We start from the raw sequence: 15,594 nt of genomic DNA on the forward strand, positions 1-15,594 counted from the left end.
GTGTTTGACCCGCGCCTAAAGATTAGATCGAAGCAGTACAATCTAAAAAACAAGCTATTTACCCACTCAATTCCATATTACCTATATTATATAATATAGTAAATATATCTACCGCTTTGAAAATCCTTCTAAAACAAGAGACCTAAATATTTGTTTGTTAGATGACTTAACTAATAACATAATACAAAATACCATCTCATATTCAACTATTTATTCAATTGCAATGTAACTCAAGTCCTGATAACGATGTTTATTTCCTACATTCCTCTAGTTTGTTATTGTAATACAATTCCGTTTGTTTTCAAATGTTGGTGACACAAAGCACAACTGTTTTATAAATAGCTGTAACTTGCTGACAATATAAGCTCGGAAGTTTTTGAAATGTATGTGCATCCATATTTTATAACATACTATCTTTCCGCCCACAGCTCCGCCCGATTTTTATAAAAGCTAGTAAAATATACTAAAACCTGCAAAAATTCCTCGAGAATCACTATCAATAAAAAAACCGCATCAAAAACCTTACGTAGTTCAAAGATTTAAGCAAACACACAGACAGCGGGAAGCGACTTTGATTCGTAATATTATGTTAAAAATTAAAATACCTTATATTACTTTTACAATTTGATTATTGATAGAGCAAACAGCCAAAATGTTATACATATAGAAATGTAATGTCTTGTTATTTAGATTTCTATGGTTATTCATATTGTAAAGGCTGTAGCAGTAGGACCTACCATTTCTACGCAAACTTCGAAAGTTACAGCTTTTTGCTGCTAAATCACACATTACGGTATAATCATAATATAACTACCCCACACTTAAATTTTCATCTTTACTGTAGGTAGGTACATATATTATATCGTATTTTTCATTTGCATTATATTTGGATTGCGTAATTTTTGCAATTACACCATTTATAATATCTAACTTATACATGAAGAACCAAAATACTCCTTCAAAATCATTGAGTTAATATGTACTAGTACATGTATCTCAATGTTCAAAATTGATAAAAATTTCATCCAAGTTTAACTTTTCGATGTAATATTCAGCATTCCTGTTAGCAAATACCTAGCTAAAATGGATCTAGGTCTCAGATACGTAGTTATTTGATATTTCCACTTCCGTATAACGGTGCACTTTCTCCACGATGCAATTTTAGTTGCAAGCCTTATATTTTACGTGTAACGTGTAACAACTATGGTAAAGGAAACTGTAATGTCCCTTGTTTTGAATGAATGAAAATTCTTTATTGTACTCCATATAGGATATATTTTATAAACTTAACAATAAATTAATCAATGTACAGAAGGCTGCCTTATCGCTGGCAGCGATCTCTATCAGGCAACCCAGAAAAGACGAGGAACATAAATAAATAAATATTATAGAGGAAGAATATGAAGTTATTGTTAAACTTATACATATGTAATATACAATAATAGATACACGCTTCTGTAAGAACTTGTGAAATTGTTCTAGGTATTGTGTGGTATTGTTATCGATCCTTGAAAAGTGTAGGAAGTCGCAGTTAAATCTGTCCTTTTAGTGGGTCTTAATTTAAACTACCCAAAGGCGTTAATTACATTGAAGCTTGCAAACATACAGGTACTAATAAAAAGGGTGTTCAAAATACTATTATACAAAAAAGGTCAATTGTCTCAAGAAAAATCTATCTAGACTTTAGAGCACTGCGTTTCTACTGTTGTTTTGGAAATTTTAAAATAAACAAAATTTTATAAAATTTTGCTCATAATCATTTTATGAGCTTAATTCTTCTGATTTATTCGCGTACTAACCAGATAAATAAGTCTTTAATAAATGTTATTTCCTGTCATAATCTATTCACATACCATACAGAATTCGATTTTGACATCATTTTGAAGAGTGAGCAATACAAGTTCTGTCTTACTTTTTATGGTAAAGGTAGCTAGGTAGTTTAAAGAGTATATAATACGTAAATTAAATGTATTTTGATATACAAGAAACGATCTGGAAACAAGCTTACAACATACAGAGTAATAATTATTGTCTGTTACGCGAACATGTAACAACTAATTACTGTACACATCCATTTTTTGTTGACATAATCATAGGAATGAGTTCAAAATGATCGAGAAACCCTACTTCTTTTTGTACAAATCATTTTCGGATGTTTAAACAAATTTCGTTTATCCTTCCAATGAAATACCAATGTATTTTAAAACATGTAATATGACATTAAAATGTCTCGCAACCTATTCTTCTGTGAGAGCGTGAGATGAGTCATAACAGAAATAGACAATAATTGAAATGAACTTTAAGCTGATGCGATGAACCTAAAAATAATCCAATCAAAAATAGCAAAATATAATTTGATAGATCGAACGTCGAAAACGTTGCAGTGCCATATTATTTGAATCTCGTTGTAATTACGGATCATCCGTCTTTGCCGTGAAATATTTTAGCGCTCATGCAACTAGCGGCCTCCAGCCGAGTGAAATGCACAAAATCCATTCGCTTTTATCTCGTTAACTCGTACGACTAATTTTAAGCCCTCATCCCGTAACTTAACGTTCAAATTGCAAGAACACCGGCTTTTTATTCCATAGATGACGTGTTTCGTTAGCGCAGCTTACGGTCGACTTTGATATTTTGTGCGACGTGTCTGAGTTGAATTTCGTTTGATGTGTTTAAATAAGGGTCGGGGGAGGGTCTGTTGTGGAAATTCGATTTTAGGCACTCGTGTTAGAGTCGGTTTTGCAATGGATGGTATTTAAAAGTTCTTTATGGTGTTCTGGCAATCAGCTGTTTGGGCACGCGCGTCCCCTTGGAGCGGATGATGTCAGCTCCCTTCGTTGTATTAAATTTTGTAAAATTGCGTCCCCCAGTGGTTTAGCACGGGATAAATGTAGAAATATTCGTTTAAAATATCAAAGTAGAACTAATATCGTTGATGTAGAATAGATTTTGAGCCACATGAGTGTCGCTATTTGAGCGTGAATTTTTAATGAGCAAATACTACGTTAATGGCTCTAGTTTCTGTAGCCTTTACAATTAAGTCGCAGAATACCTAATAATGCTGACGTTGTTAAGTTGATGACTGTGAGGTGAATATTATGTAATATGTTAAATCTAGAATTAGTTGAAATATTTTATTCATTTTAAAGAAGGAAATTAAATTGGCCAAGTACTTTTATAATATCATAATTTAAATAGCAATATTAGGACTATTAAAGTTCTATTTGACCAACATTAAACGAAAGATGTACTTGAATAGATTTATCAATCTGAGAGTAAAAGTAATTCAATGTATTATTAATAGTACGATTGAAAAAACTTATTAGCATAAGAAAGACAAGGTCAATCTTAATCCCAAATATATCTAACCTGATTATTAACTGGACCTTATTGTTTTTGATCAGATACTAGTAATTTATGAAAAAAAGAATTTATACCACGTATCAATAACCGGTTTGATCCAAACTTTATCACTTTAATATCTTTAAGCTCTGTTCTTCTCCTACTCTATAACAATTCCGATAAACAAATTTAATTAAATTAAAAGCCTTTTTTGAGAATTCTGACTTAAAATAACAAGACGTAAAGATAAGACAAAACAACTTATAACATTATCTTTTAGACGATGTTTACTAAGTCTCCAATAGATAAAAGATAAGAGATATATCGTCTACTTTTATAACATTTAGTTATTAAATATGTAAATACTAACGTGTGTAACAATATTTTGGATCTATAAAACAAACACATACATGCCTAAAAATATAACATCTCTAGGGACTAAGCCTACCTAAAGTTAGGTTATTAGTTAACCTTTATGAAAGGACAATTTTTTGCATCAACGTGGCTAGAACGCCGTCTGCTAACGAAATCATGACGCTGTCTTCTACAAGGATGCATATTTGTTACTCTTTCATGCAAAGCTACTAACAAGTAATAGATCAGAATAACACACGAGCTAGCGTGGGTGAAACTACGCGGCACTGTTAGTACCTACAGTTTAACAATTACCTCGTTTCAATCCACAAGAATAAACTTTTATTCCACCACCTCAATTCTCAACAAATTAAAATAAACCAAAAACACAGTGCACGCGAGTTCTAATAATTGAGGATGTTAAAAAAAGTGTTAAAACAAAGTCCAAGATGTCCGCGATAAGCCGCTGTCCGAATGAATTATGCATAGCGCTCGCGACTTTTGACTTGCCTAATTAACGTGCTTTAACCGACTTGCACCTTAAAGCTGTAAGGTTTTCAGGGTCTCGTTTCGTACTTTTAAATTATATTAAAAACTGGCTGTACCGCGTGTTTTCGCACGCGTACGAACTCAAGTAAAATATAATATTTCTATAGCTCATGTATTCAGATGGATAACTTATATTACTGTACAGTTTCATCCAAATTCGTCTTTTTGGGGCGATTCTTTGGAAACATACTGACCTACAAATTTTTCCGTAATAATCTTAAGATCGATCGACTCAAATAAATCGGTTGATTGGAATTAGCACTAAGAGTTAAGACGGCATGGTTACTTCGATGTTTTAAAGGGAAATTGCGATGGCGCTAGACCACCTATAAAGCGTTATCATTTTTCCACACTCGTAATAAGACTTCATGGTAAGGGATCTGGTCTGGTCAGTTCGATTATGAGCTACTTGGCTTTAGATTAAATCGATCAGTGACACAGATGTGACTTGCATTTGCCTCATACACTACAAATTACAAAATGATACTAGTTCCTATTACTTATTTGAAAAGCAATAGGTACCTAGTACTGTATAAGAAAACACAACGCATGAGCAAAAAAATTAATAGAAAATGGATTGTATTTGAGCCGATAGTAAAACGTTTTTGCTCAACTATGAACACACTTACCCAACTTTTCTAAACTTGGGTACTCTTATTACGCACGACTTACGAATCATCTTAAAAACGCTCCGATTCGATTTAAATAAATTAATTAAAGAGATAAACATTTACGATTCATTCATGGCTCATATCTTATTATGCTTAGCAGGTACTAACCGCCCACACGGCAATGTCTATGAAATGAAAATGAGTTCGAATTAACATAGTGGATAGTAAATCTGGATACGTGAAACCCTTATCCATAGGAAGTAATCAATCAGCCAGTTATCTTGCACCTAAGCTATGGGATTTTAGCTCTAGAGCCTTGGGAATAGGGTGGAAGATCCCATGCTCAGATTGCGCTGCTTCAACTGTGTTGTAGTATTTCTATTTAGTTGTAAAGTGTCGTGTTTGCATTATGATTGTAGTTGAAAAATGTTTGAGGTTTCGAAATTTGTTATTTTTTATATGCGCGTGTGTGGTAATATTACGATATGAGATTGATATATTTTTTCGTCATATTCAATGGTTAAAATTATTAGAATTGGTTTGTACGTCTGTTTATTTTATCCGCTAAGTTCGTATAGAAATACTGCGCAATAGATTGTATAGGTACCTAGTCAACAAATAAATTTTACACTTAGCATAGGCTGATACCTAAATTATTTCGCAATACATACCTACATAGATGTTGTGTTCCCAAAGAAGATTAGAATAATCGTAAATCTTAATGCTTACGTTAATGAAATAAAGTTTATTAGACTTAGGAGATATTACGTATTTCAGAGAAGATTTTGCTTTCTATACAAAAACATGTGATAAAATTATAATTTACCTTTCTGAGATCCCGATATTATAATTTGATTTCATATTTTCATAGTGGTTGTATTCATTGGTGCATTGATCACATATAATGTAATTAAATTTTTTTGAGATCTACGTTCGTATTTTTATAAAAACTCATTCGGAACACTTAATAAAAGTCATTTATTGGAGACATTATAATAGTGAAAGGGGAACGTTGAAAATATGAGTTGAAATTATATTTATACACAAAAGCAATATAAATAATAGCATACTGTGGACCGTATTAAGGACCGCACAGGCTATGCGGGCTTATGTGATGCAAGCTGTGAGCTTACGCGATTATCTTTAAGCTTTCTTAAAATAAAATAGAAAATATTTAATTAATTATATTGATTTAAAGGTTTTCGGTTGTTGTTGTTGTTGCTGATCTAGTTTCATCATAAAACACACAAAACAGTTCAAATAGTTTAAACTTTAAAGTAACTATGTACATTAACATTATATCGTAAACTTTAGACTGATGGTAAAATAATAATATTTAAAATCGAACCACCCGTTTGAGTTAAAACGTTACAAACAAACAAATCTTTCGTATTTATAATATGAAAAAAAATATTGAACGAAAAACATTTAGTAGGCGAGATCATACCTACGTACGACACAAAACAAAGTAACAACCAAGATTTAAAGCATAAAATACAGATACAAAAAATATGAGTAGGTATAGATAGTTTATACGTACTTATAATAAAAAAGTCTTAGTATAGACAGAAGTTCTAAAATTGTACCACAGTCCCACTAAATAACTGCGAGGTCCCTGTGGGCAGTAAAACGTAAAAAGGACCATTTCGTCGCTTCACCTCGCTTATTGCCAGCTGCCTACCGAACTTACCTGTATAATAAACTAAGAATTTTTGTATGAAATTTGAATTATCATTTGGTACTTCTAATTCCTTACTTACTAATTTAAGTATCCTGAAAGAATCTTATCATTTGGTAACACTCAATTCTAAGCTCTAGCAAGCTAGGTACTTTGGCTATGTCAATTTTGAAAGATAAACACAAAATAACATCTTGCATTGCCCGTTCAAATGGGATCTAGATAATAAATAGTTTACAATACTTTAATTAAAATAATTAATTAGATTTGTAGAGTTTAATTTTCTTAAAAGTTTTACAGATTTCCTTCCACGTATCTGTCGATTGTAGGTTTCGTCGCGATTCCTATAATATGAGTACCTACCATTGGTAGAGTCGTTAGAATATAAAGGTCGTTTAACCACCAAGGGATTCTAGTTTATATTTAAATACATTACATTTTTCGGTATAAAAATATCGTATGAGGATAGCGTAGCTCTAGATGGCTCTAGCAAAATAGTAGGAATAACGTCACAGAAGCAATCTAGTTAATTGAATAAAGCAACATATTAACATTTATTACTAAACTTGGCAGACGATACAACTCTATATAATTTTCCTAGTAAATAGGTATTAGATACTACATTGATTTTCAGTACAAAATTACAACCTGACGCGATTTCTCCAAAAATGTAATTGCAAATACACACCTTTTAATACGAAAAAAGCACGAAGTTTTTATTTTTCCATTTTGTAAAATGACGATATTTATTCCTACGTGACATAAGCTTTTCTATTTATTCCCAATTAACATAAGCGAAGCCGGGTTGAAGAACCATGAGAAAACATTTACAAAAGCACGACCAAAGGCGCCGCACGTTACATAACAATATCGCAAGTGATTACGATTCATTGCACAAAAGTCCGTTGACCTGCCAGCGACGTAAACTTCATCACTATCTGTCCAGCCGAGCGTGGAAGGCGCGCTTTACCTCGTCAACCACCTATTGTATGCAGATTGGGCAGAGAGTAGGTACGCAGTACGCAATACGCAGATGCGGTATACGTTTACTAGAAACATAAAATCGTGTTCTCGATGTACGATGTGTATGTTTCGTACTTAGCAAAGATTTATTTTAAACTAATGAAAATTCAAGTCATATCAAATCGCGTGTGAAATGAGTTATACAACGCTTTTCTGACTCATGAAATTTGATCGTGCGTTAAATTTACGAGAGCTTAATCATTAGGTACTTTGATAAACTAGCCTTATTTAAATTTTATGTACATACGTAAGAGTCTTCTGAACTTTTTATGAATATTACAAATATATTTGCATAGCTTCATAAACTTTCAATTTGTTCGATTTGTTCCGTCAATTTGTTCCTCGTTGAGTGTCGTTTCTTGCCACATCTATGATCCTCGCTCAATTTATATAGGTACTAGATATATATTTTCATGTGCAGGCACGTTCATTTATAATTTATATGCACTAAAGTGTATTTACTATTTATACGCAATTAAATTTGTAACATCTGTCCCATACTCCTTGGCTTAAGGTTGAGATATACGATAGCCCAGAGGTCACAGTGTTTCGCGCCAACGCCCCGCGGTGACGTCATCAGCCATATACCAGTAATTGTTCCGATCTATATGTATGTATGTTTATCTTATATGTGAACGGAAGTGGTCATGTAATTATTATGTAATGGAGAGTTATGAACGATACTTTTTTAGGATTATTTTTCGAAGCGATGCGAAAACATATTTATTTTAAATTCAACTTGCCTTCTTTTAGATGCGCTTTTGAATGATGAAAAGGAAGAAATTAGTAATTATATCCTTATTTTTAAGAAATTATAATTTACTGGGATAAATATAAATTTTAAGGAGATATAGTTACCTACCAAAATATAGATTTAAGCCCACACATACCTTTTGGGTTAAGTTTCATAAGTCGTTCGGAAAAATAAGTAAGGATTTTCCTTAAGTTTAAGAAAGGCAAGTTCTTGGAAGTTTAAGTAAACAGTTTTCCTTACGTTGAGTCATAGTTAATAAATGTTTCTTATAAATAAGCGATAAATAATGAAGTAGGTAAATGAAAACATAATATCTCGTTCATCTTTAGGATAATTTCAACATCTGTAATAACTTCAAAGCTTTTGTGTTCGTTTTGTTTATTTATGTTCGAATTATTTTATTAGCATTTCAAAATAAAAGACAAAATATAAATAATGTGAGAAATTGCCAATTCTAGGCTTTATATTCACGGTAGGTAATCGATTTACGTCGCGCGATGAATAATGGACTCCTGCGCTAAGAGTTTGTGTTTCGTATCTCTTTGTTTCTAAAATAACTAAAATTCTGTAACTTTATACAGGAAATATCCGCTACATAATATATTTATGAATTATGAAGCGGTAGGTACCTATACTGGTGCGTAAAATTAAAAAAAAAAATACAATTTTTGAAACAAAATTTGTTTATTTTCGATCCGAATTTCACATCGAAATCGAAACAATGAGGTCCATGGGCCATGGGTATATAAATTTATCTACCGATAGCAATTAATAAGTGTTGTTATCATAATAAAACTTATTTGTAACATAACAATGTTATGTATAAGGCTATTACAATCGAAGAAAGTTATAAAATTATAAATACGAAACGAAGTTTGCCGACCTTCCAAAGTCCGTTAACATTTTGTAGACTTTACTTTTATGTTTGGATACTTTATTTACAACGTAACGTCGCGTCTGTAAGGAGTTTGATCTATTATATAGAATTTGTTATATTAGCTATTTATTACACGCTTTTTATTAGCTTCACCTGCAGTATATTTGTAACCGACTTCCTTGGGCGCGATTTTGACCCACTTTAAACGGCCAGATTTCGTTCAAACTTTGTAGATTTATTGAGGACCGATGACAATACACTAATTTGATAAAATTATTCCATTTTTCAATTTGCAAAAAGCGTGTTTTTTAGTTTTTACACGCTTTTTATACTGGAAAAGACCCTCAAAACGCCTTGAAGCGTATAACTCCAGTTACTATGTAACATAATATGTTTGTGACAGCTCGCAACAATGTTGAACTACAAAACAATGGTACATTTTGTAACAAAGCCCTTTAATTCACTTTTTATTGCGCAACTCATTTAGATTTTTGAGGGCCATTAAAAGAGTCAATGTTAGTGGGGTCTTTTTGAATGTATCGGATTGGTCTCTGATTTGAATGTGTAGTATTTGGTGTCCATTCTTGGTGGAATTCTTATAGAAGTTTCTAGAGTAATTTATATAATATCTACTATATAAAAATAAGTCGGGTTTTCCTTCCTGACGTTATAACTCCGATTTCCACGGTTTTGCATTCGTTGGAAAGGTCTCGGGATCCGTGAGGTTTATAGCAAAGAAAAGGTGTCTCTGGTAGCGAATTGGCTAGTCTGTCATATAACTATTTGGGATTGAACATTGCCACATAATCGAGTAAGATTGCTTAAAAATATCTCTGAATAAATTCAGAATTCGCCAGCCAAAATAAAAAGGTCAAAATTAATTAATAACTTTGTGATCGTGTTAATTTTCAATGAATAAAATTTTAATAAATGTTTCTATAAAAACGAATATCCCATGTCTTTGCTGCTTATGAATGATCAAATTACGTTTTATAAAATCAGTTCATCGTATTATATTTTGTTACTTAATATGTGTTTAATACTAAAATAATAAGCGGTGAATTCATTGAATTCTTTATGAGAACTTTGTCAATTATTAGATTTATGATCCAACTATACAAACTTTATGACTATAATCACAAGCGCAGTCACAGGCGTGACTTATGTTGACTTATTGCATGATGATGATGGTAATAACAGAGGCAAAGGTTAGCTCAATCTTATCATAGAATATTCACTCTTATAGTTATTAATGTTAAGGTAAGAAATCGCGTAACGTAATTATATTAACAAACCGTTACTAGGTATGTGTATAATATATTCTGAAGATGTATGAAGATATCAGTTTATTGATTATTAAGTAATTCACGAGTCATCAAATAGGATACATGGATTAGTTAATGCATAATAATTGTATCAAGTGAGACGCTTGGCTCTAACTTGTGTTACAAATAGTGTAGTAGAGATGGCCTCTCTAATACATAGTAGATAGTAACTCAATGTTTTAAATACGCTTTATTTTATTCCTTGACTAGTCAGTCAAGAATTCAAAATAAAGACGAAATTTTGGCGTCAATAATTAATTATTAGTCGATCAATTTTGACGCCAAAATTTCCTATTTTTGAAAAAATCTAAGGTTAAGTTTAAATTCATCAAGCCGTATGGTCTACAGATCACGCGAAAGAAATCATGCGAGTTTATACAGGGTGTTTTGCACATGGACCGACAAGATTTTTTGGGGGGTGGGGGGGGTCATGTGCTATTCTCCCCCGTGAGACCCAATACCCTAAGTCTCACGGTAGTCTAGATATGTTTTTTTTTAATTTTTTTGAAATCTACGCGAAATCTTGCCTTTAAATCGTCCTAACTTTTTTGTTTGTGGTTATAATACCATAAAACAAAGTATGCTTGTATTCTACAATGTTTTCTTATTCTAAATAAATCATTACATGTTACAATTGATATCCACAAAAAAACTTCTGAGCTTTCAAAGTGGTAAATCGGTGTAAATGTTATGAAAAGTGACAACTTATCAATTCATTAAAAAAAAAACTAAAGTTCATTTTGAATTTAGCTTTTTTTTTTAAAGTTCTTTACTTATTACCCCTTCTAACGATATGCTACATGACAGAAATAATACATCAGGGGTCGACCTAAGAGATATTTTGTTGCTAGGGTCAAGATAATGAAAATACGTTTTTTTATGTTAAGTTGTTTTTATTAAATAGCAAATTTTAGCCATGAAGGCATAGCAGATTTGCTATGCCTTCATGGCTAAAATTTGATCGCTTCTCGGCCTTTTGGCTAAGATCAAAGTGTAGTATCTGTTCTTTTCAGCTTAATATTATCTTGACCCTAGCAACAAAATATCTCTTAGGTCGACCCCTGATGTATTATTTCTGTCATGTAGCATATCGTTAGAAAGGGTAATAAGTAAAGAACTTTTTAAAAAAAAGCTAAATTCAAAATGAACTTTAGTTTTTTTTTAAATGAATTGATAAGTTGTCAATTTTCATAACATTTACACCGATTTACCACTTTGAAAGCTCAGAAGTTTTTTTGTAGATATCAATTGTAACATGTAATGATTTATTTAGAATAAGAAAACATTTTAGAATACAAGCATACCTTGTTTTGTTGTATTATAACCACAAACAAAAAAGTTAGGACGATTTAAAGGCAATATTTCGCGTAGATTTCAAAAAAATTAAAAAAAAAACATATCTAGACTACCGTGAGACTTAGGGTATTGGGTCTCACGGGGGAGAATAGCACATGACCCCCCCCACCCCCCAAAAAATCATGTCGGTCCATGTGCAAAACACCCTGTATATACGTTTACAAACATACAATCTATTAACATTACCTCTCTTTTTGTGCAATCGGATAAAAAAAGCTAATTATTCAAAAAATAGACACCACTACACACTAATAAACCTTACGAAGAGTTTAAGACATGTTTATGAAATAATTATTAAATAACGTACAAGTCCTTTACAGAGTATTTTATAGTCGCAATGAAGACTGTATTAATACTGATAGTGTTTACTTTTCAAAGTTTCTGCTTTTAAACTTCGATACGACGACCGACTAACTTCTTCTGAGCTTTCTGTTAAAATTTTATAATATAACTTCCTTCAGTGGCTTCGCTTGTACTTTTATTTTTCGAAAGAGCAAGTCAGGTCTGTCTGATGTTAGGTTAGTTATAGGTAACCATATAGTTATCATAGTCACCATAAACTTTACACTTGATTTTTAAGTATTTTTGGTTTTCTATTAAATAGTTATATGTTCAACGTATCTAGAGTTGCGTTATAGCTTTTTACCAAACATATTATTTCTTATTCTGAAAGCCCCAATATTGTAATAGTGCAGAACTCCGCAATTCTTTCGTGGTTTCAAAATATATCTTGCCACATTTAGGAATAACCGTTTTTCAATCCACACTGTTCCTTATTTAACCCCCTAATAGATTGATTATCATGTATCACTATTTAAAAACTATGTATTTATATTTTTTATCAACACATATAGCCTTCTACTATATTATACACGTGGAAAAGTAACATAATACATATCTACATTTGATATGTTTGATACAGTCGAGCTTCATCTTACAAAAGTAACGCACAGAATATATATTCGTCCATGATATAACCTAACTTTTATATTTTAGCTAGGTACTAAATTATTTCTATAACAATAAAGAATATAAGTTATTAGAAAGCGATTATTAACAGATATCTATATGTATATTTATAATAATTTCGAAAAAAAAGGTATTTTTGGATGTTTTGCATTAGATAGATTTTTCATTTTACTATAATATAGGGACATAGTATCAAGAGAACAGATTTTAAACTATTAGACGTTTTCCTTACTAGATATTGAAATATGAAATATGTATATATTCTTATTTTTACAAGTAAAAGTTAACAGTCTTTTGTATAATAGAGTACGTTATTTATTTTTCTCGTATCCTGTTTTGACTGGGATATTATAAGCAAAACTATTGTTACACTTCAGACAATAATATTTACTTGTTATGGCTCGCTTAACTAAGTAGCTGACTTGGTAACTTATTATTTACTTATGAAAAATTTATGGTTCGGAATAACGGCTTTTCTGGAATATGTTTGTAAAATCTATTTTAGTATTGACTATTAAATATTAATTATTAGTTGTGTAGTACGTCTAATAGTAAAACGAGTAGGTAGTACCTACCTACTAATCGTAATCACTATCACATATATTGAATAGCCAGGAAGGAAAGGTTGATTCGAGCCCAATGACCCTTAAACGAAAAGCTGTAACATACAAAGTATGTACCTATAGTTGTCTATACATTAAGGAGTAATCATTTCACTATCACTACATAGTATAATACAAAGTCGCTTTCTCTGTCCCTATGTCCCTTTGTATGCTTAAATCTTTAAAACTACGCAATGGATTTTGATGCGGTTTTTTTAATAGATAAAGTGATTCAAGAGGAAGGTTTTAGTATATAATTTATTAGGTTTTAGACAAAGCGGGCGAAGCTGCGGGCAGTAAGCTAGTATAAAATTATAATAATAGAAGTAGGTAGGATATGAAACTGTATGATAATTCACATATGATAAAATGAAGATGTACCTACAAAATATCAACAGAAAAAAATGTATTTATTTATTAAGTCGAATAAAAACACCTATTTCCATATTTGCGAATCTATTCGGAAGTTTTTATGTAGTTTTATAGTGCCTACTTATCTATATGATAATATTATGTACTCCTTAATGAGCTGATGCTATCAAAATTACACGTAACAAACACGTATTGGTATTATATAAGTTTGCCATGCTAAATTATATCGTATCACGTACGAATAGAGTCGAAAATCACAAATTAAACGTTCCTCTCAAACATGATCGCAATACCAATGCGTTATCTTAATTTTGCATACCGCAAGCGAGGGTTGGACAAAGTTTGCGTTGCGGTCGTGAAATACAGCACTTAGAAACAACGTCTTATGTGTTAGGCGTTAAGGGCGATAATCGCCTGTCCACGTTTTTGGGGTGAACTGTATCGATGTACTGTGGTCAGCACGGCGCATGCGCGGTGAACCCGGGAGCTATACCTGTGACCTTCGCCAGTGACATTTCGATAGCTGAGATGAAAGGATATTTATCGATTTTTTGTTTGTTTGCTTGTCCGGAAATGTAGCCTATGTATTAATGCAGGTCATAATCTATCAGCATACCAAATTTCAGCCGAATCCGTACAGTATTTTTTGTGTGATGGAGTAGCGAACGAATATTTGTATTTTATATTCATGCAGTTTTTTGTATGTATTTTCCATATAAGAAGACCTTTATTTCATGAAGTCGAGAACTTTCCTCGTATTAGCTGCTACCAATCCGTTCGATAAATGGACTTTCAAACAAAATAATACTGAATTCATTGTAATCAACCGAACCAAATAAACTTCATAATATTAGCACAAGTATCTACTTGTAAATACATCTGTAGGTATTTCTCCACTTATGAACCTCATTTTTACCAACTTAACAAGAAACCACTGAACTAAATATAGGTACCATCAAATAACCTTTAAAACACTTTCATCACCAAATAATTATCGTGAAAATTACCGCTATTAAAAACAAACAGAATCAGTAAATAATGTCTAATCGCTAATAAATCTGAAGGATAGATCCATAAATCGGCCCTGCGCACGCGCTTATTAGCATCCAACCAGGATCTTATTGTATTTGTTACTGAATATATTAATACTACACGGTAGGTACTTAAATTATTATTAAGATATCTTTGTGTTTACTTTTAGGACTTATTTTATGTCGATGCATTTGAATATATACTAATATTATAAAGCTAATAAACTCAGGAACCACTTTTCCGATTGAAAAACGATTTCAGTGTTAGATAGTCCATTTATCGTGGATAGGCATATCATCACGCTTAAACCAAAAGGAACAGAAAATACTATTTAAATCTAATTAAAAAAAAATATAAATCTTTAAAAAATACATTAAAGTACAAAGCTATACAATGTATAAGAATCCTCTTCAATAGACGCGTACCTATTCATATATTTTCGCGCTAAACGATATGAAATCTTTCACAAGAATTCAATAAAGCTAGTCTACTCTTTTACGAACATTTCAGCTCAGCTTTCAGGTGACACATAGCAATATTACAAAATTAAATCCTACTTATTAGATTTTCAATACATACTTTATATAGTTTTGTAACCTATACATACAAGATGAAAGGTAAGACGTTTGAAAAATTTAGACAGGAGCTTCTACTCATGAAACTGAACAACTTTGCTGAATTCGTAAAAAAAAAATTGGACTTTGTAATTGTAAGGAAACTTCGCTAATCAGCTGACAGATTTCCATACAA

General features: G+C 31.7%; 1 protein-coding gene and 1 pseudogene across 1 annotated transcript in view; both read left to right on the top strand.

Annotated features, from left to right (window-relative positions):
• Window positions 1-15,594, top strand: part of wge (BAH domain and coiled-coil containing protein winged eye) — a 90,078-nt gene that overhangs the window by 12,966 nt on the left and 61,518 nt on the right. The gene's annotated exons all lie outside the window — the stretch shown is intronic.
• Window positions 11,474-11,650, top strand: LOC149906741 (U2 spliceosomal RNA; annotated as a pseudogene).

Source organism: Colias eurytheme, chromosome 8 (assembly GCF_061535395.1).
Source record: "Colias eurytheme isolate Ceu_HAF_F1 chromosome 8, ilColEury1 Martin Lab GWU primary, whole genome shotgun sequence".
Taxonomy (NCBI): Eukaryota; Metazoa; Arthropoda; class Insecta; order Lepidoptera; family Pieridae; genus Colias; species Colias eurytheme.